Source organism: Lagopus muta, chromosome 5, assembly GCF_023343835.1.
Source record: "Lagopus muta isolate bLagMut1 chromosome 5, bLagMut1 primary, whole genome shotgun sequence".
NCBI lineage: Eukaryota > Metazoa > Chordata > Aves > Galliformes > Phasianidae > Lagopus > Lagopus muta.
The window spans coordinates 33,849,670-33,877,012 of record NC_064437.1 but is presented as its reverse complement, the minus strand read 5'-3'; the positions used below and the strand labels follow the sequence as shown (position 1 = coordinate 33,877,012).

The 27,343-nt window shown below is 36.9% G+C and overlaps 1 protein-coding gene across 4 annotated transcripts in view; it reads right to left on the bottom strand.

The window, feature by feature from the left end:
• The window catches only part of RET (ret proto-oncogene), a 149,200-nt gene that overhangs the window by 92,721 nt on the left and 29,136 nt on the right, over positions 1 to 27,343 (bottom strand). The window contains exons 2-8 of one of the 4 annotated variants that reach the window (XM_048944664.1): positions 23,626 to 23,703; positions 13,185 to 13,294; positions 5,469 to 5,539; positions 2,942 to 3,069; positions 2,461 to 2,605; positions 2,007 to 2,099; positions 699 to 1,083 (exon numbers count right to left, since the gene is read on the bottom strand). The gene's annotated coding sequence lies outside the window, so the exon portion shown is untranslated. Of the gene's footprint in view, positions 1 to 698; positions 1,084 to 2,006; positions 2,100 to 2,460; positions 2,606 to 2,941; positions 3,070 to 5,468; positions 5,540 to 13,184; positions 13,295 to 23,625; positions 23,787 to 27,343 lie in introns of those variants that run through there. The other 3 variants (XM_048944666.1, XM_048944668.1, XM_048944667.1) reach the window with 3 other exon arrangements.

Genomic DNA, 27,343 nt, shown 5'->3' with positions numbered 1-27,343 from the left:
GCTTCACAGAACCTCCAAATAACCGTAAGGCTAACACTGATTACCAGTATCCTTGATTTTTTTTTTTCTGGACAGATATCAGTGTTCCTTCTCCCAGTATTCTTTCATTCCCTCAGAAACAATAAAAACCCTCTGCATTTTGGTTAAAGCATTTAGTTCAAATGAAAAATCATCTCTGTAATAAAGCAAGCGTTACCCAGATTTAAAAAGAAAAAAAAAATCAATCAGCCAGGATTTTTATTAGTTAATCCTGTAACTAATTAAAACTATTGATTGATAACAGACAACACTGCAACAAAGTTATCTCACTCCTAACCCAGCAAAACGATCTTCCTGCTGCACATGTAGATAGTATGCGATGACCTGCTTGCAGATAAGTCTCTAACTGCTGACCAATCTATTTTCACTTAGTGGTAGTATTTCCCCAGCTCAGCAGTTCTGACAGATCACAGCTTTGAGTCTGAGACATTTGTGAACCATCTCTTTGTTAGTCACAAATAGCAAAGTGCATATCGATAAATCACACCCTTTGTCTCCTTCTTTTCCCTCCCCCACACAGTTGCTGCTTTTTCTTGTCAGACCAATCCAGCCTGAGACCTCCTGAATCATCTCTATTAACCTGTGAGAAATTCTAAAGAACAGATTCCATGTAATAGAAAGTGACCTCAAATAATTAACATTTTTGAAGAGGTTTTTACCTGAATTTTATCCAAGATACGTAAATCATCATTCATCTTTTCTCTTCCTGGCAGTGCACTTAGACATAGCAAGTCTTAAAATGATGACATCACCATCCCGTGATCCTTCATTATAAGTAATTAAAGCAGTAATATGCCTCTTCTCGTGCACTAGTCATCAAGGAGACTTACTCATATGAATTCTCAGGCACGGTGCACCTGAGGTGAATCGAGAGAGCACAGGACTCAATGTTTTTGGTGAACTGCTGGTAGTTTTGTGTGAATTTATTGCTGCTGAGAGAGCAGCGCGTGTTAACATGCAGGGAGACTAAATTTTGCCATTAATCCACGAGACAGGCACTGCAGAGGTAGTGTTAGTTTCTCTGTTCACGTACGTTGCTAAGGCCTTGACGAGGAAGAAAGGAAGGAAGGAAGGATTTAGTTTAGTCTGTGCCTCTCCACATTTTGGCCTCTCTCATAAACACACTGGCAAAGCTATCAGCACTAACATCTGGATTGTATGTTCAGTGACAGGGACTGTACCCAACAGGAACTATGTTAGACTCTCAAGTACCTTTTTGCAAAGACTAATGATGATGGAAACTTTCTTACCCTGCTCCAACAAGCTTTGGTGAAAATCAGTAAGCTAGAACGTGGCTACTCAACAGAATACCAGTCCAGTGGTTTAGTCATTACTGGTTTTTTAATCTGTCACTGCAGGTTGCATTAGAGGACTGGCTACTCACAACGTGATTCTCTAAAGAAACACTTTCATCTCTTTTTTTTATCTCAACTTTTATGTTGAGACACACCTGCCCCACTCCTGGCTTTATCTCTTAAGCCTACACCCTCCTGCCTCCATACATTCTTACAACAGTCCTGCACCACACCTATGTCAAAAACTGGCCAAACATCAGAGCTGAGAGCACAGCTTAGAAAGGACAAGTCTCACCAAAATTAAATGTCAGTTAAACTTTACTTTGAATCACTAAGCATCAATCTTCATTTTAACCTTCTCTGCTGCAGGGCAGTGCAAACAGAGACAAATCTGAGCTTTAGGGAGGATCCAGCAGTAGGGATCGTGGTTCTGAACAGCCATATTTGACAAGGTCCATGGTACATTTTAAGGAAAACCTGTTCCACCTGAAAACTATAAGGGGGAGGAGAAGGGGAAGCAGAAGCAATTCCATATGGTGAAACTTGATGAGATTTATACTGACTTTCTCTTGTTGGTCTTTTTAGAAGTGTCCCATATAACATCTCCTTCCACGCACATTCTTCTACGAAGGTTACCTGGTTTATCCCCTGTTCCAGAGAAGGATCACTCACCATTGTCATTCCTAGCTGATATTTGTCTATTCCTTAAAAACAAGTACAGAAATTCCAGAGCTCAAATAGGATTTCTGTTCCAGTGCTTCGTATCTTTAAATTTGAAGGATAGAAAATGTTAGTTAATCTTTTTCCTTGTATCAAATTTTCCCTGCTGCAATCTAAGTCCATTTTGCTTTAGCAACTGTATTCCCACCTATCCACAATGGGAAAACAGTGTAGTTTCCCCTCTCCCATCCTTCAACACTCAGAAGTTCTGTTGTTATTTTGATGTTAATTTGCAGATGTGCAAACCAGAAATATATATATCTACATATTACTACAGAGTTTTAAAAAAAGAGAAATAACTTCTATAAAAATACAATCAAGCAAATAAAATTGTTGGATAGCTTTTGTTTTAAATCAACAGCAACAAAAAAATCCTCCATAAGAATATCATTGGAGTAATACTGACCTGGAGAGGAAGTAATAGCAAGATCAAATTTAGGATTCAAGATGCATTAAGTGAGAGATAGCCAGTCGTTACTAGGCACTCATCAGTCTCATCATCCAGTATTCAGAAAAGAATATTTCCATAGATAGCTGCATTCCACCACTACCTGAAAGAAAAAGTTGGCTGAACGTTTTGCTATTAATGATCAAAAAGAGACATGATTGTTTTTCTGCTTTGAAAAAGAATCTTTTTATACTTCTATCGTTATAATCTCTTAATTAATTCAATGCAATGAGTGGCTTAATTAGCTAGTTCTTCCATTTATTTAATTAATTTACCAAGTACCTGTTTTCCTTAAAAAGTTTCTAGACTATAAAGGCCTTAAAGCACGGTCATATCTGCAAGATTAATACATATAATGCATATCCAAGCATGTTCTGGAGCTTATAGATAATATTTAGAAAATATATATTTCTAATTATAGTTCAAATCCATTTCCTACCTGTTTGAAGAACATTAATAAAAACAGGGTTTATATTTCTTTGTTTGAACGAACATTCAGTTACAATTCCGGTTTATTTGTTCAGACTGCTGACATTTCCATGGTCTTTTATTAAAGACCTGATTAACCTGCAGAAGGAGCACAATGTTTGTACAGAGCTTATGTTCTCTAAGCCCACTTCACACCCACATATTGCCTTCTGTTATGGGAACACTGGTAATGTCAGCATCCAGCATCATATGGCAGCCTCTTCAGAGCCCTGACCCCTTTGTCAATACAGCATAATTTATAACACCAAGAACCAGAATGTGAGCAGCTGAGCATTCACCTGAGCCTCTGGTCAGTGGCAGTGCAACCAGTAGGTTCTGAGCACGCACAAAATCTTTTGGCTGTGCAGCTAACACCTTTTCCCACACTCATCCGCTGCGCTGGGATCCAGTGTCTGTCACAATTACCATTCTCACAGTAGGCTTATTTCTAGACCAAATACAATAACTGAAGCCCTCTGCCCATCATGTCTGAGATGTGCTGAGGATAACACTCCCTTTCCAGAGCTAATCACTGCTTCCCTTTGTTACATGTCAAAGTGAAAGCACTGTCTGCTGGGATGCACAGGCAAGGAAAATGCAACTAAGGACACTTAGCTAGTGAATTGTTGAAGTAAGCTGTCAGAAAGATATTACATCAAATCAAAAACCTGTTGGTGCTCAAGACATCTAATGAAATCCAATACTTTGCAAACTCTGTGTACCTTTTCTTGTTATCTGATGATTACAAGATTTAGAAACACAGTATTTAATCACCAGATCAGCAATTTTATCTAAGTCAGATGATCAACAGTAAGAGATCCTAAATTCAGAGTGGATTTATTAACGTTATGCAATACCACAGAGTCCACACTTCAAATGCAGGATTGGTACCAAGTTACAAAATGCAAGAGATGACCCTACTGAAGATTCTATGAAGTATTTTAAGACCTGGTGAAGCTAAAGGGAAACAATAGCAGGGAGACACAACAGAGAGAGAGTACTCAGAATTACCTTATCACTAAGCCAAAGTTAATTGCAAGTCTGAACTGATTAAGCTTTCTCTAAACAACACCTTAACTTAGCAATCTATTTTGCACAGGCTAAATCACACACATCAATGCTAATTTAAAGAAAGCAGTCAAGACTTTTATTTTCTTGGGCTGGCTGCAAACTGCCTTTCACTTGTGTATGATGTTTACGTTATTTCCCAAATTTGTATTTTCTAGGAAAATGAAGCTGGAAACGTATCACTTGATCATAGAACCATTTCAGTTGGAAGGGACCTTCAAAGGTCAACTCCCTTAAGTCCAACTCCCCTGCAATGAACAGGGGCATCTATAGCTCAATCAGGTGCTCAGAGCTCCACCCAAACTGACTCTGAATGTTTTCAGGGACATGACACCCACTAAACCCCAAGCAACCTGCTCCATTCCCAGTGAATACATACATCTAAAGGCATTTCAAAAGCTGGATCCAACATCTCGAAGTATAAAATACCCCCCCTCTCCCCCCCAAAAAAAAAATTGGTAAAAATTTCACACTGTGTTTTTTTTTTAAACACCATCTTGGAAAATGCTAGACCTAAGATACATCAGATATTAAACCACAGCTAAACTTGACCTCAGCCAAAGGGCATTTGCCTGTCTTCAGTTTTGAGTAACATCTATATCAGATTGGCACTCATAGACCATACAGTGACCTTTCTAAAATTCGTTTTTAATGTTTGGTTTTATGGGAGCAAGTATAAACTGCAGCCCAGATGCTGCCTTTAAAGGAGTGCCTTTGTAACACAAAAGAGAAGATGGGAGGAAGGACCTTGTGAGGCCATACTTGTAACTCAAAAGAAAAGAGGGTGTCTATATTACTTTAAAAAGCTTAAAAATCCCTCAATGATTAAAAAAAAAAAAAAAAAAAAAAAAAAAAAAAGGGGGGGCTAGCTATCTTCACAGATAATTACCTTAAAAAAAAACCAACAACAACAAACCAGCTGGATATAAGCTATGGCATGACGGTATGTTGAGTACTTGTGAATCTGGGAATAAAAATGGAAGGGTTCACACAATTTGATAGAATTCATTACTGAAAAGGTTTTTGTTTTTATTAAAGAATGATGTTCTTCCAGTCCTTGCTGACAACACTGAAAATTACAGAAATAGCAGAGCAGCTATCATAGATTTCTTGAACAGGGCAGGATATTTTGTGGCACTATGAAAAGGCTTTTCTTCCCAGCTGGTTTTAAATGATACCAAATATAAAAACCTTTGGACTTTAATCATCCCGGCAAAGGAGAGAAGGGTCAGGAGAGTTTAATATCTGAGTCTTTATCTGGATGCTCTCTGTTCTACTGATGCAGGAAAACGTCTGTTTCAATCTAGCAACTTTTCCATTTCTAAATTCTGCTCTCAGAGCAACAAAACAACAGCATTCCTCGGCTCAATCATGAAACGAGGCTTTAAGAAATGCAATAGCAAACCTTGAAGGGTGAATATTAAAGCTACCTTCTTCTCTGTACAGCCAGAGTTGCAGTCAAACACGTATGAGTTCTGCTGACAGTGCCTTCATGCTGGCTCTGAGGGACAGCAAGTGAAATAACATTAAGAAATATCTGTAGGCTTGTCATGTGCTAATATCCTTTTGATAACGCGAACTGTTAATCCTAACCCAGGTAAAGAGAAGAAAAGAAATTGGGTTCTTATCTTAAAGAGTCCACATTGGCCAGATGAACATTTCAAGGTCATCCAATATTGCTATAAACAAAACAAACCTATTGGCTCTATTATATTGCTAAAATCCCATTTGACCGGCAACATTTTCACCAAACACAAGCAATTTATTTTTGTTTTAAGCTTTAATTAACTATTATAGATTGAAGTGAAATAATTAATAACTTTAAAGTACACTGACCCAGAGAGCCAATACCTCAATCAGGTGAAGCCTGGGGAAAGGGAATGCATGAAATGAAATAAAATCATTCTGTCCTCTCAATCTCACCCAGTAAATCAAATAAAAGAATTTCTATATTAATTGGCAGTGAGTCTATGTCTAGTCTGACTGCTGACACAGTTATCCATAGTAATAAAAAACATTTCTGTGGGAAGGGAAAGTGCAGTCTGAATGTTAATAAAGCCTTCATTTTATGTTCTGATTGATTCGTAACAATCAAGCAGCAATGTCCCTGCCTCTATTGCCTATCTCAGTGAAATCACAGAAATCAAGTAATTTATGGATTGATAATTCATACAAGTGACTCTGAGCAGGGAATTCCATTTTGGAGATGGTTCTGGAAAAACATGATGATAATTATGGGATAATTACTGCAGGACAAGTTTTGAATTCTGAGCATTTTTTCCATTCCACATTGTGTACTTCTATCACAAATTAACTTTGTTTAGCTACTACAGAAGGCTCTTTGGTGCAACCTGGACAGGAAAATCATTTGCCCTCTGTCTTAATAAATTTGAAGTGTTCAGACCTCTTTTTTAAAGAATTTAGAGATAGTATTTTCTGAGTCTCCTCTAAACAAGCCCACAAAACCTCAGTCGAGTAATTAATTACCTAAACCTCTCCCACTACTGCCTTACTTTGTTGTTACAATAACGGTGTGCCCAGACCATGTGTTAGGGTTGCATTTCACTAAAAAACTTATTGCATTCACCTTTTAAGAAAGTTTAAGATATTTGCATTTCTATTTTCCAAAACAGTTCACTAAATGTGGGTACGTGAATTCCACTATTAAGAGCAGCACTTAAAAAATCTTCTGATACTAAACATCTTATTTTCAGTATTTTCTTCACACACTGAATGTGAGTGATTGCTTCTCACAAAGTCCTTCATATGTCTGTTAAAGGCCTCAAAGGTCATTTCCATTCTTATTAATATGGAATAAAAAGAGCTCAATACTGTTCCTAAGTCACACTAGTGTTTCTTGTTCCATTATTTGAGTCATTGCTTCCATATAAGAAAGATTTCCAAATGTTGAAGCCTACTAGGTAAAACAAATCAATGAAAATTTGATGATTTTTCTCCTCTACAGAAAGAAGTAGCTGTTCAAAATATAATCGTATCTGACAGAGGTTTGCATGGTAGTTTTGGAAGGAGGAGCTGAGCATACAAAGATTGAAAATTTCATTTTCTAGTCAAAAGGCAACTTTCAAAAGAGTTGCTTTTATACCTTGCAACAATGACAATCAAGCATTTTGGATGTTCCCAGGAATTAAATAACACTGTAAATACAGACAATATGACAAAAAAATTGAAAAGAAAAAAACTGTGGAAATAGCAACGTGAAAGGATGATATGCAGTGACATGCAAAGAAATTCCCATATCTTTTCTTGGTATGGCCAAGAGATGAAAGGGTTAGCTTGACTAACAAGAAGACCTATACAGGAAAAGAAGAACTAGAAGGGAAGCAACCTTTATTTTAAAGGATGAGGAAACTGATAGATTAATTAAATCTATGTGTGTCTTAACAAAAATTATTTCAGGCAATCAGACTTTCAAATATTTTGCCTGCCCTCTCTTTTTGGGCTAAGCATCAACAGTACACTGTTGTGTACTTTGAGTATTGAATTATGACCTTCTGCAGAAGCACTCGATTGGGCATCACAGCTACACAAATTACATACAAAATGATATTCCTGAACAACTAATGTATACTAATATACAACTAATCCAAGTTTTTCCTAGAGGTTGCAGAGAAAATTTACGATTAAACAAAAATGAGGAGTGATTTATCCCTGACTTCCTTTGGTAATACGCACCCTATTTTTTAAGTTCTTCATGTTAATAAGCACTCAAAATAGGTCTGAAAATCCTTAGGTCTATTTGGAATGAGTATTATAGAATATCAGATGAGGAGCAGGACTTTATTCACACAGCAGTCATTTTTCAGTAAACCAAGCTGTTCTGGGAACAAGCTTAGGGTTCTCACTGCTGAGTAACTCCTGCATAATTCCTTTACTTCAGCAGCAAAGTAATGATTTAGTTTCAACATCCTCCTTGAGATAAATGAAAGGCTGGCTGCTCTACTAGTTTTTCAAATCAACATCACATAACATTAGTCTCTGTAGGATAGAAAAGAAACAAATCACTGCAGTCACAGAAGGCAGAGACATGACAGACAAAAAACAAGCCAAAACAGTCTGATTGATAGCAGAGAATATTGATAAACCATCACGATGCAGAACAAACACTTAGATCTACTTTTCCCACTTCTGGAGGAAAAAGTGTATGAGACAGCCATTAAGTACATTAGCAATACCTTGATACTTTGGCATTAACAAGATTAGTAAAATTGAAGGACCTGGATCTTCAAGAGGCTGTACTACAGCACTGCTACAGTTAAATAAATAAGGCTGTGTTGTCTTTACGTTTGTTTGCTAAAGAGCTGTAGCTGAACCTGAAGCTGAACCCTTTAGATGTAAGAGGAGATATGTTTAAGTGTTAACTTGACTCATTAACAAAAAACAGTAAAGCTTTCTTATGTGTGAGGTAAGCATAAGTGCCAGAATTTGGGCAGCTAGCTGAGAACAGCAAATTTGAGGTTGCTTGTCAGCAAATACAATGGAAGTTAGACATATTCCATGCTAACAGGAAACAGGGAGATCATAAACGTAAATATTCATCCAACACTTTAGAAGATGTGCTCAAAATCTTTCAATATCCTCAAGAAGAAATACTGAATTCAAATTTCCTAAATAAAAGTGTATAACGTGTAAAACTTTTTTGCAGAAAGTAAAAAAAAAGAAGTTTTACCGTTTGGGTATTTATTTCAACTATACCAACTCCTCATCAAGCCCATCATTTTATAGACACAGAACAGAAGTTTCAACCAATTCAATCTCTGAATGCATCCAGCAAAGTCAGAGGGGCAACATGAATATCTTGATTCTTATTGATGTCTATGCAAGACTGATGAGCTTGATTTAGAAGTATCACAGTCTTAGAATAATTTCTGAAAAGGTGCCTGAAATTCTGGCTGGGGCTTTTTGTAATCCTGTCATTACCTTTAAAGATCTTATGCTGAACCGTTTGGAACAGCAACAAAACATTTGGGGTTCAGGCTTGTGTAATAAATGCACACTGCACAACACACATATTTCAGGCAATATTTAGAGTGCTTCAATGCAGAGTCAAGTCTGTAGCACTCTGAGCTGTGGGGATGAGATGACTGATAAATCTGCCAAGGTGCATCCTTGGATCTCATATTATGCTTTTTACAGAAACATGACATTTTGTAATAGGATACCTTGAAAAAAAAGTTTTACATGACAGTAGTCTAAAATACAGCTTCCATTCTTTCCGCTCAGTCTAATCAAAAGCAAATTTTACTAAAAGAACTACAGCACTGCTTAACTAAGTTGTCTGCTACAGTTAAGTTTCTACAAAAACTCTCCCGTAACAGAAAAAAAGTTAGATTTTCCATTTTATGACAGCATGCTTATTAGAAATTAATTAGAAAATTTCAGAACTCTGAATGGCTGCACTTATTTTCCCCAATGTTTATTATAGATTTCTTTTAAAAAGATTTTCTTTTTCCTCTGGACATGACCAAATCGTAAAATCCTGCAACTTTTAGGTAGTCAGTTACATGAAAAGAGATATTAAACTAATCTGAGCATTAAAATAAAACTAATTGAGATTGCTTAGGCCTTAATTATATGCCACATCTTAACTTCTTTAGTTTTCAACTCCAGAACTTCCTGTTATATAAATTAAATTTTGGTATTGGAAACAGTGGCTGACCTCTCTAATTTTGACAGTGAAGAGTGATGGAGCATGAGATTTATTCATATTTTATAAAGCAGTAGGAACATGCGGGGACAAGGACATAAATGGTTATTTTACTAATGAGTCAGAGAATGTTCAGTTCCTGGACCATACTTTTTGTGGGCAGCTTTAACAATAAAATAGAGGATTTCCCAAGAACTTCAAAGGATTCTGTCTTCCAAGCATAGCTAGCACTTTAACAGAAACATTTGCCTCATACACCTTGGTGCCACTCTACTTGGGAAGTCTGAAGGCTAGATCATTGCTGCTACTCCATTTAAGGAAGCTGAAAAAACAACTAGACATCCAATGAATTATTTTCTTGGGGCATAAGAAGTAGATACTTAAAATTTCTACACCTCACCACATCCTTCCTTTAGGATGACCAATAACTTATTCATGCCTTCACTACTTGTAAGTGTAGTGCAGCTATTCAGGACATGTGCCAATACAGCATACACTTAAGATGCACAAAACACATAGAATCTTTTGTCTAGAGATATTATTTATTTATCACATGGAAAATTACCTCCTTGTATCCAGACTTACTTAAGTTTTCTTGTTCTCTTGATACACGCGATGGAATTTTTGTGCTTACAGTAGTTTGTATATAATAACATCACATTAATTCCATACCTTGTTCCCTGAAACTGTTAATGCTGGGATTTCATTTGTAAGGATTTGAGCATGGTAAATAACTAAAGCAAGTTCTCTGCAACATGCATTAACACCTTTCACTGCTTCATTTATCAGAAGCATTTGCCTCTTCTCTCTCCACATCACTTCTATTTCAGTTTATTGTTCTACAAGTCGCACTGATGTTTTAAAGTAAAGCTTAAACTTAGCAAAACTGTTCATCTACATAGTACAGTACTTAAACTAGCTGACTATTGATTTTTAAAGTCGTTATGCTTTCTTTTCATATTTTTTATTAAACACGAAATGCAAAGAAAGAAGATAATACATAGACAAATATACCATTTTGGGACAAAAGTCTTAAAACTAGTTAGCTTTCAATTCAGAGAAATGTATTGCCTTATTTTTAATGTAGAATATGAAATAAATTCAAGTCTTAAATGAAATTCACCTTGTTCGTTAAAGAAAAGAATTCAGTAGGACACTGTGAATTAATATGCCAGTGTCTAATCAATAACACATAAAAATAGTTGTTTTTTTTCCCAATGTGTAACAACTTCAAACAGTACAGTATTTACTTGAATTACGGACTTAAGAATTTTAAAAGACATATGTTAGAAATATTCAATTATGAAGAGAGAGAGCAATATTTTTAGAAAGACATTCCTAAGCAAGCCATTTAAGATATATTACACAAAGGTGTCCAGAGTCTTGACATATATCTTGAGCATGGATGATATGTCTGCAGGAATGCTTGTAGTTTCATGTCAATTTTTCAAATTCTAGTCATCAGTTTAATAATTCCCCCATTTTTAAAAGGTATCAACTGGTTTGGCCTTCAGAGTCCTGTCATTTTATTTAAAAGTTAATTTTAAAAAATGCCAGCATGACTCTTAGCAGGCAGAAATCTTTGGAATTATTTTTTCTGTACTGTTCATCTCAATACTGAGCTAAAAGAAAAGAACAGTCAAACAGGTCAACTCCAGCCTTTCTCAATTCTGTTACTTCCATAAGAGAGCATTTCTACAATAGTCACATTAACCCATTCTCTTCTTTCACTTTTCAGAAGCTTACTACTGATTTGATATCCTAGGGTGTATTCATTACTTTCTGGTAGACTAGGCACCTTTTGGCGTTGTAAAACATGCTATTTTCAATAACTTTCTCAAAGTTTTTTAAGTTGGCCAGTGTTTGTGTTGGCAGACTAACTGCCAAAATTCTAGTAATCAATAATACAAGATAACTTGCTCTGTCTCAAGAAGATGAGTGAAAAACATTACTATTGTTATTTTCACTATCAGCAGGCAAAATTCAGGTCCTTATTCCATCAACTGCATGATTTCACTGCAGTCGCTTTGTCTTATGCATAGTTACTCGGTTTTCATCCATGCTTTTAAAAAAGAATGGTGCAAATTGTTTGTAATGAAATCCAATCTTGCTGACAGGTTTTATGAAACTTACATTTGGGTCCTTTAAAAACTTTCTCCATTATCCAAGGCTGAGTGAGTGTGAGTAGATTTATGACTGCAAGTGGAAATGATGCTGAACTCAGAGGTTTCGTATCATTTAATGTGAAACGAGGCAAATCTTAGCAATTTTGGATTACTTTCATTTTGTACATTTGCAAAAGTTCAAACACGAAATTCAAAGAAAGGACAGAGAAAATAAAATGGACCAAAAGAGTGCATGAATCTCTGGAAGCAAATGGTACTTCACCTTTCTGGAAAAACAACTGCAAGGATTCACAAGACTGGAGTACTTAAGAATCACCAATGCTACGTGGTTTGCAACTTTCACAGCACTTCTTTTTGTTAAGACAGTATTTCTGCTCACGCACTCCTGGTCATCAGGTTCAAATGACCAAGGCAGTCACTGCATCTTTCTGAGGCCAACGTAATACACAGACTCTTTTCATTTAAGCGCAGAGTGCTTATGGTGGAAAGGTATTATGTACTATTATTGGTGCAGAGCATTGAAACTGTATTTTCTCAGGTGGTTCCTTCACCACTGATAAATAATCAGCCGTAGAACTAAACTACATGAAATGTAGTAAATGTAGTAAATGCCAGGATGGGATCATGAAAGGCAGGTCCTGCTTGACCAATCATATCTTCTTCTATGACTGGGTGACCTGCCTCATGGATGAAGCTGTTGACATTGTCTACCTAGGCTTTAGCAAAGCCTTTGACACTGTCTCCTATGGCATTCACTTGAAGAAGGTGGCAGCCCATGGCCTGGACAGGTACACTCTTTGCTAGGTAAAAACCTGTCTAGATGGCCTGGTCCAGAGAGTAGCGGTGAATGGAATTAAATCCAGCTAGCAACTGGTCCTAAGTCCTGTTTAATATCTTTACTGATGACCGGGATGAAGGAACTGAGTGTACCTCCAGTGTGCATGGAAATGTGGATACAGAAACCAAATGCTCTGAGTTTGACAGGAGATAATGATTTTTTGTTATATTTTTTGCAATATTGAGAGAATCCATATGAAACTCAGGCTTCTGGTTCAGAAGCATTTCATTTTCCCTTTCTAGGCATACCAAGGACTGATCAGAAGTGATGTGGATAGTGCTCATTCTCAACATTATCATTAACAGCAGGAAGAAAAACAAAACAATATAGTAAAACTAGGCAGACAGAATGGTAAAGTCAACCCTGGAAGTATTTTAATAGATATTGAATTTTATATAGATATAGAATTTTTGGTTACACATAACGTTTCCTACTGCATTTCTCACTATCAAGACATGCATGATGCAGCTAGACTGCCTTAAAACTAACAAAAATCTTTGGATTTGAATACACTTACCAGAGATTTCAGCAAGAATGAACTCTTGACTTTGTATGCAGTCAGCTAGGGTAGCTGAGATAATCCCCTCAGGGAGAAGAACCAAGGAATGGGTCCATGACAAGAAACACCTAGTGTAGAAATAACAGAAAAGAAAGAGTGAGGGAAGAAGGAAGCGATCAGCAACCATATCAGGCTTCAAATGCTGTTATTGATTGGGTAATCAAGAGGTGCATTGCTCAATAACAACAGCAATTAACCTATGCAACAATGACAGGGAAACAACTTGAATTGTAGATACGGTTCTTTTGCAACATGAGAGTTCAAAAAACTTCTTTTTCCTTTTATTTTTTCAAAATTTTATTAGCCCAGATAAATATATATATATACTGATTTAGGAAGCAAATACAACTTTACAGTTGTACAAATAAACATATTTGACAGTGGTTATCAGGTAAAAAATGGTTTATAAATATGTATTATTATTTAAAAATATATGCACAATCGGTTTTCAGCTTATGATTCCATTCTGCTGAACAGCCTATTCACTTATCCCTCTCATCTCTGTCTTTTGCCTGTTGTGGAACCAATAGACTTCTGAATGAGTATCCCAATCACATTCCTAACTTCTAATTTAGCCAGGTCACTTCTGAAGTTAAGATACAGTCCCCATAACTTTTTTTTCAGTCTTCTTTTTTTCCAGATTGTGGTAATGTAACCCATTAAATTACTGGTATTTTCTTCAGTTTTACTTTTTGAACGTTGTTTGGAAATCTGGAGTCACAGCCATAATTCCAACACTGTGGAAACAAGCTTAGTTTCTGCATATTTCCCCTTTGTACTGATTTTATCTAATATTGTGAAATAAGGGCAGCTGTCAATATAGAATATTTGAGCTTTTGAGATGAAGAATATATGCTTTTAACAGAGTTTTTATTTTACAGTTCAGCTACTAATGGGACATCTTTTTTTCTGTGGTCTCACTATGCAGAAATAAGCTATGTTCTTAGTAAATAATCGGTTTTATAAAAATGCAACAACTAAATACAGTTGAGAAGATCAAACATTTTTCAGGACTGTTAAAATCAGCAAGAGAAGTGAAAATGAAACACAAAGTATTTCCACCAACATAAAGCATCACCATCCTCCCCATCCCCCCAGAAAAGCTCAGACCCTTTTACTTACACCTTGTAAAAATTTAGCCCTTTTCTGACTTCTTACATTCTCTCCTACACTGAAAACAATTGTTTTTATTTCCTCATAAATGCCAGTCACTAACATCTTAAGGTTCATAACGAAGCACGATCAGTAATGCAAAATAAGTGTTATACATGTGGATATTTCAGATTAACTTAGTCAAACTGTGCTCTATCTTCTTCTGGGGTTAACTGAAGCACAACCTCTGCCCCCAGTTAAAGCTAACGCTAGAGAACATTAAGAGAAAAAAAGCGTGACTACCTCTGCATCTTAAAAATCAGGAGTAGTACTCAACAAAGAAGCAAAATGAAACCTGTTAGTTGGAGCTTCTGTTCTCTTAACTATCTGACATGAAGCTCTGCAGTAGAGGAATAATTACTTCCTATGCCTACCTACAGCTCCTATGAAAAAAAGGCCTTAGTTTTACTATATCTGATTGTACAGCAGAGTAATACAAATTTGCTATTATTGTTAAAGCCATCACTAGGAAAGAGTCCCTCATTTTACAATCAGTATGACATCAATTGAGAAGACAAGTGTGGATTTGTATTGCTCTTGATTTTACCTACTACACCCATAGCCTCACCCACTGTTCCACAGAAACAAAACATAAGAGGTGGTTCTATGCTGTTTCAAGATCTTATTCATGAAGGATGTTCAGGAATCATATTCTGAAAGGTGTTAACACCCCAAGTAATGGTCTAACCACAGATGAACCCACATGCGTACACGAAATAATGTACAGATTCAAAAGTCACTAGGGACTCATCAGCCTGATAGATAATTTTTTGGTGGAAAGAACATATGGCTGTTTTAACGCTTGCACCGTAACACAAGATTGAAGTTGCCAGTTCTACCCCATGGCAGCACTGTTACCCAGCAGATTTAGGTCCAGTCAGCTCTTTCAGACTCTGTCATGGCTGCAGCTCGAAAAGAACAAGGGAGGACACAGTGAGGCAAAGGGTACTTAAAATAAATCTTGGCTGGTGCGGTGGCTGAGGAAAGAGTTACACCACTTTATCACATATCCTTTGTACAATGTTAAATCTAAATTAATTAAATAAATCAGTTGATGAAATCACCCTATAAATGTGACAGCACATCATAATTCACTGCAGCTGCAGGAGCAGGGAGCAGATGGAAGACGCTGGATTTTTCTCTGAGCTGAAGTGCCATTTTGCTGGTCCCATTCTATTTCTTTTAAGATTACTATGAGTGCATGCGTACAAAGGGCCTGATTCTGCAGCTGCTCCTTGCACAATACTTCACTGTCAGGAAGATTTCCATGAAAACAAAGCAGCTGTAGAGCTGCACCTTTCACGTTTCTTTCTCTAATAGGAGGAAAACCCTGGCCTGTGCAACACCAGTCAAACTGAGGACAAAAGTTGGCTTTAATTGTAATCCAGCAACAAGTGGACGATCATCCCTGTTGTCCTCTTCTCATATACTGTACATTAAGTGGTTCTTTTCCCAGCATTCATCTCCTGAAGTTGAAGCTTTCATGCAAGCAATCTGATTTAGGCATCACAGGCAGTGCACCAAACAAAACTACCTGCTGCAGGCTAGCTAGGACTGGAAGTTATTAACTCAACTTTATGTAATGCAAAGTGAACAAGAAAGAAGGGAAAATACTGCCTCAGCCAGGAGCCTGCACAAGTGGATCAACTGCATGTGGAGCTGCATGCTGCTTCCAGCCTGCTGGAAACTGCCAGAGCTTCCTTGTTCTGCACTTTTATTCTTTATGTAAAGACAGAGCAATATGGGAGACCAGCATGGTCTTATTGTATGGTCAACATTGATCACTATTGGAATTGTTTGTATATTTCAAGGGTTCCCAGACACCATTTCAATAGAATAGGGTCAGGACAGACCTGGAGAATTGCCATGACGTTGCACATCATCAGCAACTGTACTTTTAAACTTGATTTTGAAAGTCTTCTGTATGTCATTATACCTGCCGCTCATTAGCTTATAATTCTTTCTTCTTCTAATCATGTAGTTAATCATATTTGAAAGCTTATATTTATAAAGCTACTCTATAAGCACTTAAAAGACCAAGAGTGAGCATTAATCTATGCTAACGTTACAATCTCAGAACTGTAAACCACAGATGCAGAACATTTGCTTTTGTATTAATTTTCATATCTCAAACAAATACTAGATACTTAAAGCATTTTATATTAGAAGCTTAACAGTTATATTATTCCTCTAATCCTGATAGTTAACAGCCTATTTGTGAAGATCAGGTTCAAAAAGTAATAGTACATTTCAAAGAGTGAAACTGCTTACCAAAACATCTGTTATCTAGTCTAGATAAAAGACTTTAACAATTGTTTCTACAACATAATCCCTAACTTTATCAGTTACAGGAAAATGCAGCACAATTTTTCTTTTTCCGTCTTTTTTTTTTTCTTCTTTTTATGGAGTTAGGGACAGAAATAAGTTCTTAATTATATCATTAACCTGAAAACATGAAGGGCATATAACTGAAATGGCTGATGCTGGCTTGTTGAAATGCTACTCTTCCATGTTCTGAGAATGGCTACAATAGTTTCGAAATCAAACCTTTGGGAGGGGATACAACTGAAAGGGAAGAGAACAGATGTTCTGTAATTAGAGAGTGAACAGAAACAACTGTTTCCAACATTTCTCTATTTCAGCCAGCAATCTGCAGATGAGAAAGCAAAACATGAACAGACGAAAAAGCGACACATTTGGGTTAAAAACAAAATAATAAATGCAAAACGAAGGGGTTCTCTTAGCCTCCTAAACTTAAGGCTGAGATCACATCACTGGTATAGATTGCATTAAATCACAGTTAGGAATAGCTAAGCCAGTACTGATTCTCTTATTCAAAAAAGCTGCAGTATCATGAACACAATTAAGGTTCTTAAGCAAACCAAGAAATCTTCCTCATTTGGGTGAGTACTGTATGATATGCCAACAAGGCACACATTTTCAAAATAATGCAATGTTACTTGCTGACCTAAATGTCAAGCCATTCCCAAACACGGGTTTGTGAGCTCAGAAGAAAATATAAACAATAATTTAAAAAAATAACAAAATCATAATTTTTAGTTAAAAAAAAAAAAAAAAAAAAAAAAAAAAAAAAAAAAGCAAAAATAAATCTGTTTCAGTGATAGAGGAGTTCAAGTATGCAAATTTAAGTAGAAGTTAAGACTAGTCCACAGAAAGCACCAGTGAAAGAGCAGGAAGATTTGGATTTGCCTGCTGGGTTATATTAGCCTCTAATTTACTTAGCTGTTGGTAATAGCTGTTGTGCAGTGCAAGAGGAAGACAAGGTTTTTTACCCTCAGTAATCCTTAGCTGGTTGCTAGTTTTCCCATAGAAGTTGAGTTTGTTTTCTACACAAACTGCTTTGTAAGAAGTTGACCTTAGCTCAAAACAGCTGTTCAGAACATCTGAAACAAACACCACAGATAAGGTTACTCCAGGAGAACATCTGTGTATCACACCTATATCACAGGGCCCACAGTGGCAAAAGTTTGCTAAGGCACATTTTATCTCATCTCTCAAGAAAAGAGAGACTAAAGCCTGATAGTTCTTCATAGGAAATACGTTCTTAAGCAGAAGGAAAAGCTGCTTCCACCCAGCAACCAGCTCAGTGATCAATCTCACCTACAATGACTTTACTTATCAAGAGTCTTAAAACAAGAAGGTTAATATTAGCTACCACATACATGGTATTAGCTACACAATAAATGGTATTTTTATAGGCTAAGTATAAATACTTCAGTGTTCAAGTGCAGTATTTACTGTTATGACTGCTGTGAGTCAAGAGAGTCTTATAGACTCACAAGATTGTTTTATCCAAGAGCCATAGTTGATTCAAGATACCATCTTTCCCTCCCAACCTTTCACTTGCTTATGCTGTCACTGTGATACACAACCATGGAGCATGCAGTCTTTATTTCACAACAGTACTGAAAAAATACTGAACTGATAAATCCCATATATGACTTGAATTCCAGAGATGTTCTACTCTACTGTTGAAAAAGCTTTATAAGTAGACTTCCTTCATAATCATATTGATTCATATTGATTTCACATTTTTAAATACCCAGTCACAAATTAAGCAAAGAATTTTGCACCTGATTTGTGACCATCTTAGAATGATTAGCAGTTAGAAATACCTCTATCAGCCCACTTACATAAACTTTATGCTTTACACAATACAGAGTGAACACTTCCTCATCCACCATTGCTAGAAATGTTAAGTATCTCATTAACATTGCACACATCTACTCACCATTATGACAGAAAAACAACCATGATCATATTTACAGCAAGAGTCACAGCTGTGGGTGTCCCTTACAAAATGAAATTAGTTTTGATTTTGTGTCACGACAGTGTTCACTAATGACATGTACTCTAAAAGGGTGAGATCAGACAATGGTGGCAAATCCATGAATCACTGCAACAACAGAAAATGAGTAGCTTAGGGAGGATCCACATGCCTCTCTCCTCTATCTGACTTCTCATACATACTGACTCTCTACAACCTTCAAGGAAGAATCCCAGGGGATATAAGAATGGTACAGTAAGTACATATATTAGAACATCAGCAAGGACTCAATAGGCTCTGTTGACCAGAATGATAGATATGCTACCCACATGTATAATATGATAAAACCTAATAAAGGCAACAAAACCCACACGTGTTCCTGCACCTTCTCAGTTTCTGAACACACGCTAGAAAAAATCCGATCAGAAATCAGTTAGCTCTGAGAAAGCCCTTAGCTGAAACTGCAACACTATTTAGAAATGCTATATTTTGGAGCAACAATTTCAACACTTTCTGAGAAGCTTACATCTGAAAATGAAGTTATTTTAGTTGTAAGACCCTTGAGGCAAGGGTCAGCTTTGCTTTGCATCTGCAGAATGTCAGACAAATTCTTGGGAAACAAAGTAGTAATAAAAATTACTATGATTTCTTATTTTCTCATGCAAAACTGGAGCAATATGGAATCCAGGCAAATTTACTTACCTATATGACACTGCAAGAACCCAAACTACATAGTTTATCAAGACCATAAGCTCTTTGAAAGTACTTAATTCCCAAACCTGTGTAAAAGCTTACTGGCCCTACAAGTCTGATCTGCTGCCTTATTAATCAGTTTCACTCTTCACAGAAAGTATTTCATTTTTATTGTGCATCATCTTGTTTTTAAACACTAAAAATATAGTAAAACTATTTTGTTTTCCTTGAGACACGGGCACCTCTAAATAGCAGTTAAGCTTAATTAATACATTATTGCTCTGAAAAGGAACAAAAATGCTGCAAGTATACTAACGTCTTGGGTAGATGATGTAGTACAAACCATAATCCACCAAACTGTAAAGCAATTTAAAACTCAAAAATGCAGCCAGGTATCATTTCCTCCTCCATCAGCAGAAGAGTCTGCAACATTACAGTCTCTCAATAGCTAATATTCACTTCCATTGTCAACGAGTCAAAAAGGCTCATGTGAAAGGTAATTGCTAGTGCTCAGTAGGGGTGGAGGGACTAAACAAGAAGGCAGTTGTGCTGAAAGTTTATGCCCAGCTACCTTATTTCTGATCATATATTCTTCTGCAAATGAGGCAGAAAAAATTCCTTTCAGAGGGTGAGAAACTAATTCAAGCAGGAAAGCTGCAGGCTCCAGCAAACTTTTCAGAGGTGCTAGAAGTCTCTGGTAGGAAATACAGCTCTCACTGAAGTAATAACCCTTTCACAAGAGGGAAAAATTACTTAAGAGAAATTTACAGCAGTGTCTGGGATATTTTGCATATTTGCTTATCAGAAATAATCCCATTAAAGTAAGCTGATGTTTTAAGCAAAATATAAAAGTAAACGGGAAGAGCATTAGACTTCTCTGCAGGTTCTAGTTCCACATTCATTTCTCTTGGTGACAGTGCATATTAAGAAGGTCGTGGCACACTTTCTTGTCTGCCAACTGCTTATTTTTACCAGATGCAATTATAACACAAAATATCTCTTAGCGCTGGCTGAAAAGCATTTATGTAAAACACTACATACGAAAGCATTCTCACACATAAAGCTACACAACATGGCAGAGAAGCTGGTTTAGTCAAGTGATTTCAGAAGAGTAAAAACAATCTTTACCATTTCAAATAATTTTCAAAAGCAAAATAGTCCCCTCCCCAAAAACACACATGAAGCTTTTCTATTGATCAATAGCTCAGGGTACTTTTTGGAAGACAATTTGAAATACTTGTCTAGCTTCCAATGACAGGCTGCATTTTCAATTTCACACGTTATGTGAGCTTGTGGGTCAATGGCTCAGAAATTGTCCTGTTCGCTGTAGCAAATTGTGCCCCCCAGTCTTGTTCTGCTATGTCTGGGCAGGCACCCAACAACCATCTTGCCAGTTCCACAACAGATGTTTATTCCAGGGATGTTGATAGTTTCTGAAGAAAAAGCCAAATTAAGAGCATTTGGTAGTAACCATCTTGACCAAAACTGCAGGAGCAACTCCTCACTTCTCCTCTGAGGCATGGAACACTTTCCTTCTATTCCAAGGGAGATCCTTCTCTAGGGAAAATTACAGCTTCTTCCTGTTTTGGGAGATACAACCAGAGGTACACACTGTCTAAAACTTCCTTCAGAACCTGCACAGTTCCTTATAAAAGCACACCATGTGTGCAAATTTTGTCCTTTTTTTTCTGCTGATGTGACATTTGCCAGCTTGCAAAGCAGCAGCAAGATTGATTTTAGTTTCGTGTTTAATGGCCAGGACACAAGTGGCACCTGCACACCGTGGCACAGAACTCCCCTGGTGCTGACCTTTGACCAAGGCACTCGTGGCTATAGATGGATCTCAGCATCCTCCTGTTTTGTGGAACTGATTATTTGATGATTACTATGGAAATACAGGACACTAGCAGAATTATAACATAATAAAGCACAAGCCAGATTTTCCTAAATACAAGAGTTGCTTGTAGAAATATCATTTCCAGTCACCAACTGTATAGCCATACGAACCAAATAACAACACAGAAAAAATAGTCATACAAAAATATGGAAAATTATATTTGTGTTTCTGGTAGTTTTGTTTTTAAATGTTTTCTCCCCAGATTATTGCCAGTTCGGTCTCTCCCCTCTTCATGGCTGCAGCTTTTATTTGTCTCAGGCAGAGTACTAGCTAGGTACCAAACAATCAGTGTTGATTAAGCTTATAAAAATTGAATTCTTCATCTTCTAATCAATATTTTTGTTGAATTGCAATATTATAAATTTTCTCAGCCATTTACTTTATTCCCCTTCCCACACGAAGTAGCCCTTATCCAACCAGCAGTTAGGAATGTAACCTATTCATACATTAAAATGATTTATTACCCAAGTCCCCTGTGTGCTGTTTTCTGTAATAGATGTTTAAGTACCGTATGCTGTACGCACACACAAAAGCACATGAATGGATAAATCACTGACATCTTTTTGAGGTTCATCTCATGGAAACTGCGCATACTCCATAATGTTCTCCTCCCCCTTACACTGATCTTTAATTAACCTGAGACAAAAATGAACATGTAAATCTTTAAGTTGCTTTCTTTCTAAATAAAGATGCTCTTAAAATCACCTCAACATCAGTACAGAGAAAAATGCTTCTTGTTACATAAATCAGAAATCTCACAGCTCTCCTCTATTGTGAAAGTCATCTGGCATCGTATCAACAGAGTAAAATGGTTCCAATTGTTTTTAACGATGTTTAAATCAGAATTAAAAGGCCAAGGCTAGGGTATGCTCATACCCATTCACATTGCATGTCTACAAATGAAGAAAATTCTCTAAAATACGCATGCCACTGCAATTGTTATCACAGGCCTCCTTAATGAACATTGGCAGCACTTAGAATAGGAAATGTGAGCACCAGACCGTAGAAGCTGTTACTGCAAGGAATGTTTTATATTACTAAAGAAGTATTTCTACTTGAGAACTTTACAAACTCTTTAAAACACTAGGAAGGGAGGAGGGCAGGGGAAGGAGAGGGGGGCACTAAGAAATGAGGGAGAGGCACAGAATCAGATACACTTAACATATTCCAAAAAGTATTTACACACTTGACTGTGTCTACTTTCAGTCTGCCAGACTTCAAAGTTTGCCAAGCTTGTTATGTCCTCAGATGAACTCATCAAATAATTATGTCTCAGATTAAGATTTCTGGGTGCAAAAACTTCTGTTTCTCCTTCCATCTCCTCTATTAACTATGCTGTGATCATTGGGTTATTATTGAGATGGGATCTATAATGGAGCCTAATGGAATTCCACAGGGAAATTCACTGAAATCTTCTGCAAAAGGACAGCTCACTTCTTATATATATATATATATCAGCTAGGTGGCTATCAGACAAACCCTGGAGAAACAAAGATACTTACAGAACGAAAGGAAACTACTAGGGAATGGGAAACTGGTGATTTGCATCCATTTGCATTAGCAGTTTACAAGAGTGAAAAGGAGGCAGGAGAAACCATGGCAGAGAGCATTGGTTCTCAGTCTCTATGTTGTTATTTGAAACTTCAGTGACAGGTAGTTCAAGTTGTTAAAAAATGAGAGACTTCTTTCCTGAGATGCTATTTAGGATGTATAGCTCACATAAATAAATGACAAACTATCTCAATGCAGTAGGTGAGCCATTATCAACTCTGATACATAACTACTGCAAACCTTTTTGGAGTGTGATTGGTTCTTACTCATTTGTTAAGAAACATATTATTAATCAAGATAGAGCAGAAAGATTGGAGACAAATAACACATGTATAATTACCCTACACTGAACTGGAATGCTACAGTTAAAAACTGTATTTGATGTAGCCTAATTAGAAATATTGATTAAAATGAAGCCAGCTCACTGGAAGCATGATGATAATAGGCTAATAATAACAATTGATTTTGCTTTGATAAATGAACCAAACTGTGAGCTGAAGGTACTTAGATTTTGACCTATTTATGGCTCACATCCCCTTTCCTCCTTTGTTACGTTCAGTTTCTGAGATTTGTTCTGAATATTATTAGAAAGATAAATCTAGAAAAAACCATATAATTCACAGAAGGATGTGACAGCAACCGCTCCTATGATGGACCATTCTGAAATACAGAAATCTTGGTTTCCTCCCCTCACCCCACTCCAGCTTTACCAAATTACATGTAGTGTGTGAGCAGCAGTAATAGTAATTAAAAATAATGAGGTCTGCTAGGTCTGCTAATTCTATTATCTTTATAGCATCAGGCTTCAAGCAACTCACCAGCAAAACAGTGCAGATGAGAAATCTCTTCAGAAGGCTCAGTGTTTGTTTACAATGCAACAGGATAATCTTTCCAGCCTAAAATAAAGAAATAAATAAACTAGAAAACAAAACCAGAAGCAGATAAAGTAAATGGAATTCAGGGAAGAAAAAAAAAAAAAAAAAAAAAAAAAAGAGAGAGAGAAAAAAGAGAAAAAAAACCCAAAGGTTAATTGGTGGATAACAAGCATAAAACTGTTTCATTGTTTTTCCTCCCTACAAAAAATTGAGGACAACTAAATAAGGCACTGTAACTTTTTTTTTTCAATTATTTAAATTTCTCTGCAAATCCTATTTCCTCATGGAGTAAAATAAAAAGTGGAACTTTGTACATGCTGCATTTGTGTACTCGTTTAACTTGCAGTGTAAAAGCCACAGTTTTTAGAAACCCTCTGCTACTTCCAGCTTCAACAGAACTGACACTACTCTAACTTGTGATGTCCTCAAACTCGAACTGAGGTGTAGGTTTAAAATAGGACTATAATACAGTTGATCCTTTCTCTGCCCTAAACTATTAAACAAAGCATTTTATTTTATTTTATTTCTGCTACATTCCAAGGCCATCTCTGATCACTGGCTTCTTACGGAGCTCAATTGCAGATATTTTTTTGGCAGTGCACTAACGCTTACTTCCTGCATTACCAATGGAATAGCAGAATTTCAATTCCTAGGCTTAACATTTGCTTAACATTTTTCAGAAGATGATCAAACATTGTGCAGTTTTCCTGGCATAAGAGGCAATCATACCCATAGCCTCCTGGAAAACTATGAGCAGGCACCCACTGACTCCAGAAGAGACTTGTTGAGCACAACATGTGCGTACAGTGCTTCACAAGCTCTCAAGTAATTGAGCCAGGGGAGGTTTAGGTTAGATATGAGGAGTAAGTTCTTCCCAGAGGGTGGTGAGGCACTGGAACAGGTTGCCCAAGGAGGCTGTGGATGCCCCATCCCTGAAGGCATTCAAGGCCAGGTTGGATGTGGCTCTGGGCAGCCTGGTCTGCTGGTTGGTGACCTGCAAATAGCAGGGGGTTGTAATCGATGAGCACTCTGGTCCTTTTCAACCCAGGCCATTCTGTAACTCATTCTATGTAATGCCTTCATCCACTGTGATTGCCGCACATTTTCTATGTTAGAGCTGAAATGTGCACATGGAAACCAAACATCACTATTTACAACCATTTCCCAAAAACCTGATCCTTTTGCACAGACTTCAGAAGGTAACCCAGGCCAGTAAGCACTGCAGTAGCAGATATGGCTTGCAAATTAAGGGTGGAGAATAAAATTCAGTAAGTCAATAAATTGACTAAATTCATAAATTCTCTGAGAACAGAAATGCAAAAAGATAATTTTCTTAAGTAAGTTTTCATATTAACTGGAACACTGCAGAAAATAATGTTAGTGAAACTAGATGCCATTTAATTTTTCTATTTAAGTTGCAAACATGAAACAAAAGATACATCACTCAAATGTCGTTGGAATGTTTCAACCAGATACAGCTCTGTCCACTCCACGACACACTTAAGGATATATTTCATGTTTTGGATACAAACTTTAACAATAAGGGTTTTATGGATTTAATCTTTAAAATTTAAGTCTAAGGTTTTTTGTTTGTTTTTTACAACAAGGACAGATTATACCTAAAAAGCACCTTAACAGAAAAAAAAAAATATATATATATATAGGGAATATAGGAATACATATGTATTGTTTTTCTGGGACACGCTTGCACTCCTGGATCAGTAGGACAGATAGCTAAATTCAATATAAGACTGCTTTAATAAGAAATTACTAAAAATGAAATATTCCTATCTATACCATTTACAACATAGCAAAAATACAGTAAAAGAACTAAGCAATACGATAAAAATTGTAAGTTCTGCATGAGAAAGAGAAACCCACACACCTATCTATTCAGTACCCACACACACACACAAAAAAAACACACGTTAGCCTTGAGCCCAGAATTATATATTTTTTTACCATTTTCCTTTGTTTCTTTCTAGATTGCTACTACTCTTTCAGTCTACATACCTTATCATCATATTTCCAACATTTTTATAAAACCATCATATTGTATAACACAGCATTTTTGTACACACACTATGCACATATTCATTTTGGAAAACACATCTGCCTGAGTTATACTGCTGTGAGGCTGTGAATTCCTCACTGTGAAAAGCCACACAAGCTTCACATCAAAACCAAAGGTCAGAGGCCAACAACAGAACTGAGTGCACTGAAAAATATCTCATAATGTATCTATTTCTATTAAATCCATACAAAAAATCTTAAAGTTCAGCGCATCTGAAAGCAAGAAACTGATACGGTAAATCCTACTGAGATCTCTGCATCTCAAGCTTGAAATAGATGCAGCCAAGGGGGACCTGCAGGAGATGCTTAGCAGCACCATTCAGGTCAGGTAAACCCAGTATCATGAGACACTTCCAGTTGCCTGAATTTTGACTCTGTGCTCCAGAAGTCCAAAATGCTACTGCAGAATCCTACAGTTCCTTCTACCTCATATTCCTTTTATCAATATGAACATTATGTAAGGCAACTGTTGCTCTTACACAGCATATTCACATGGTTTTAGAGCATCTTCACATGATTCTCTATACATTCTTAAAAAAAAAGAGGACTTGGTTTTCATCTGTTTGGATAAATCAGGCTGGTCTTCTCCCTCACATGCAGAAGTTCATCTCACATACCTTAAAAGGACCGTATGAGATACGGTCATAGATACTACCATAGAAGCAAAGAATCAAAATGGCTTAGCTTAGAAAGTATCTTAAAGATCATCTAGTTCCAACCCCCTGCTATGGGCTGGTTGCCACCCACCAGCTCAAGCTGCACAGAATCCCATCGAGCCTGGCCTTGAACACCTCCATGTACGGGACAGACACAGCTTCTCTGGGCAGCCTGTGCCAATGCCACACTGCCCTCTGAGTAAACAATTTATTCTTAACATATAATCTAAATCTCTCCTTTTTTAGTTAAATGACATTCCCCCTCGTCCTGTTGCTATCAGACCGCGTAAAAAGTTGGTCCCTCTCCTATCTGCAAGCTCTCTTCAAGTACTGGAAAGCTACAATGAGGTCTCCCTGAAGCCTTCCCTTCTCTAATCAAAACAGGCCCATCTCCCTCATCCTTTCTTCATAAGTGAAGTGCTCCAGTCCTCTGAGCATCTTCATGGCCTTCCTCTGGACCCACCTGATGTTCTTTTTGATTTGGGGTCCCCAGGCCTAGATACAGCAGGGACAAATAGCAAAGATCAAAGCATTGGCAAGCACAGAAAAAGAATGCTCACAGATTTTAATGAAAGTTGTAAAGGGACTAAATTCAAACTGTCTATGTCCTGTTTTAGCAGTGTTTCTTTAGTTAATCCTCTTTTATTTATTTCATTTTTCATGTCTCCAACCTTTTCTAATTGCTGTGGATTGGAGAAGATCATTCCATGGATCGAACGGAATGGAAAGCATAGAAATAACATGTAAAATGTCACAGACAATTACACTGGTTAGCATTAGTTAGGCTCGAAAGTGAAGCTGACAGAAATTGAAGGAAATATGAAACTGCTTTTTAACCCAATGCTAAAGCATTTTCATGTGGAATCATAGGGCATGCACTCAGGAAAACGTACTAAAAACTAAGCAATACATTCCAAATAGACACAACTCAT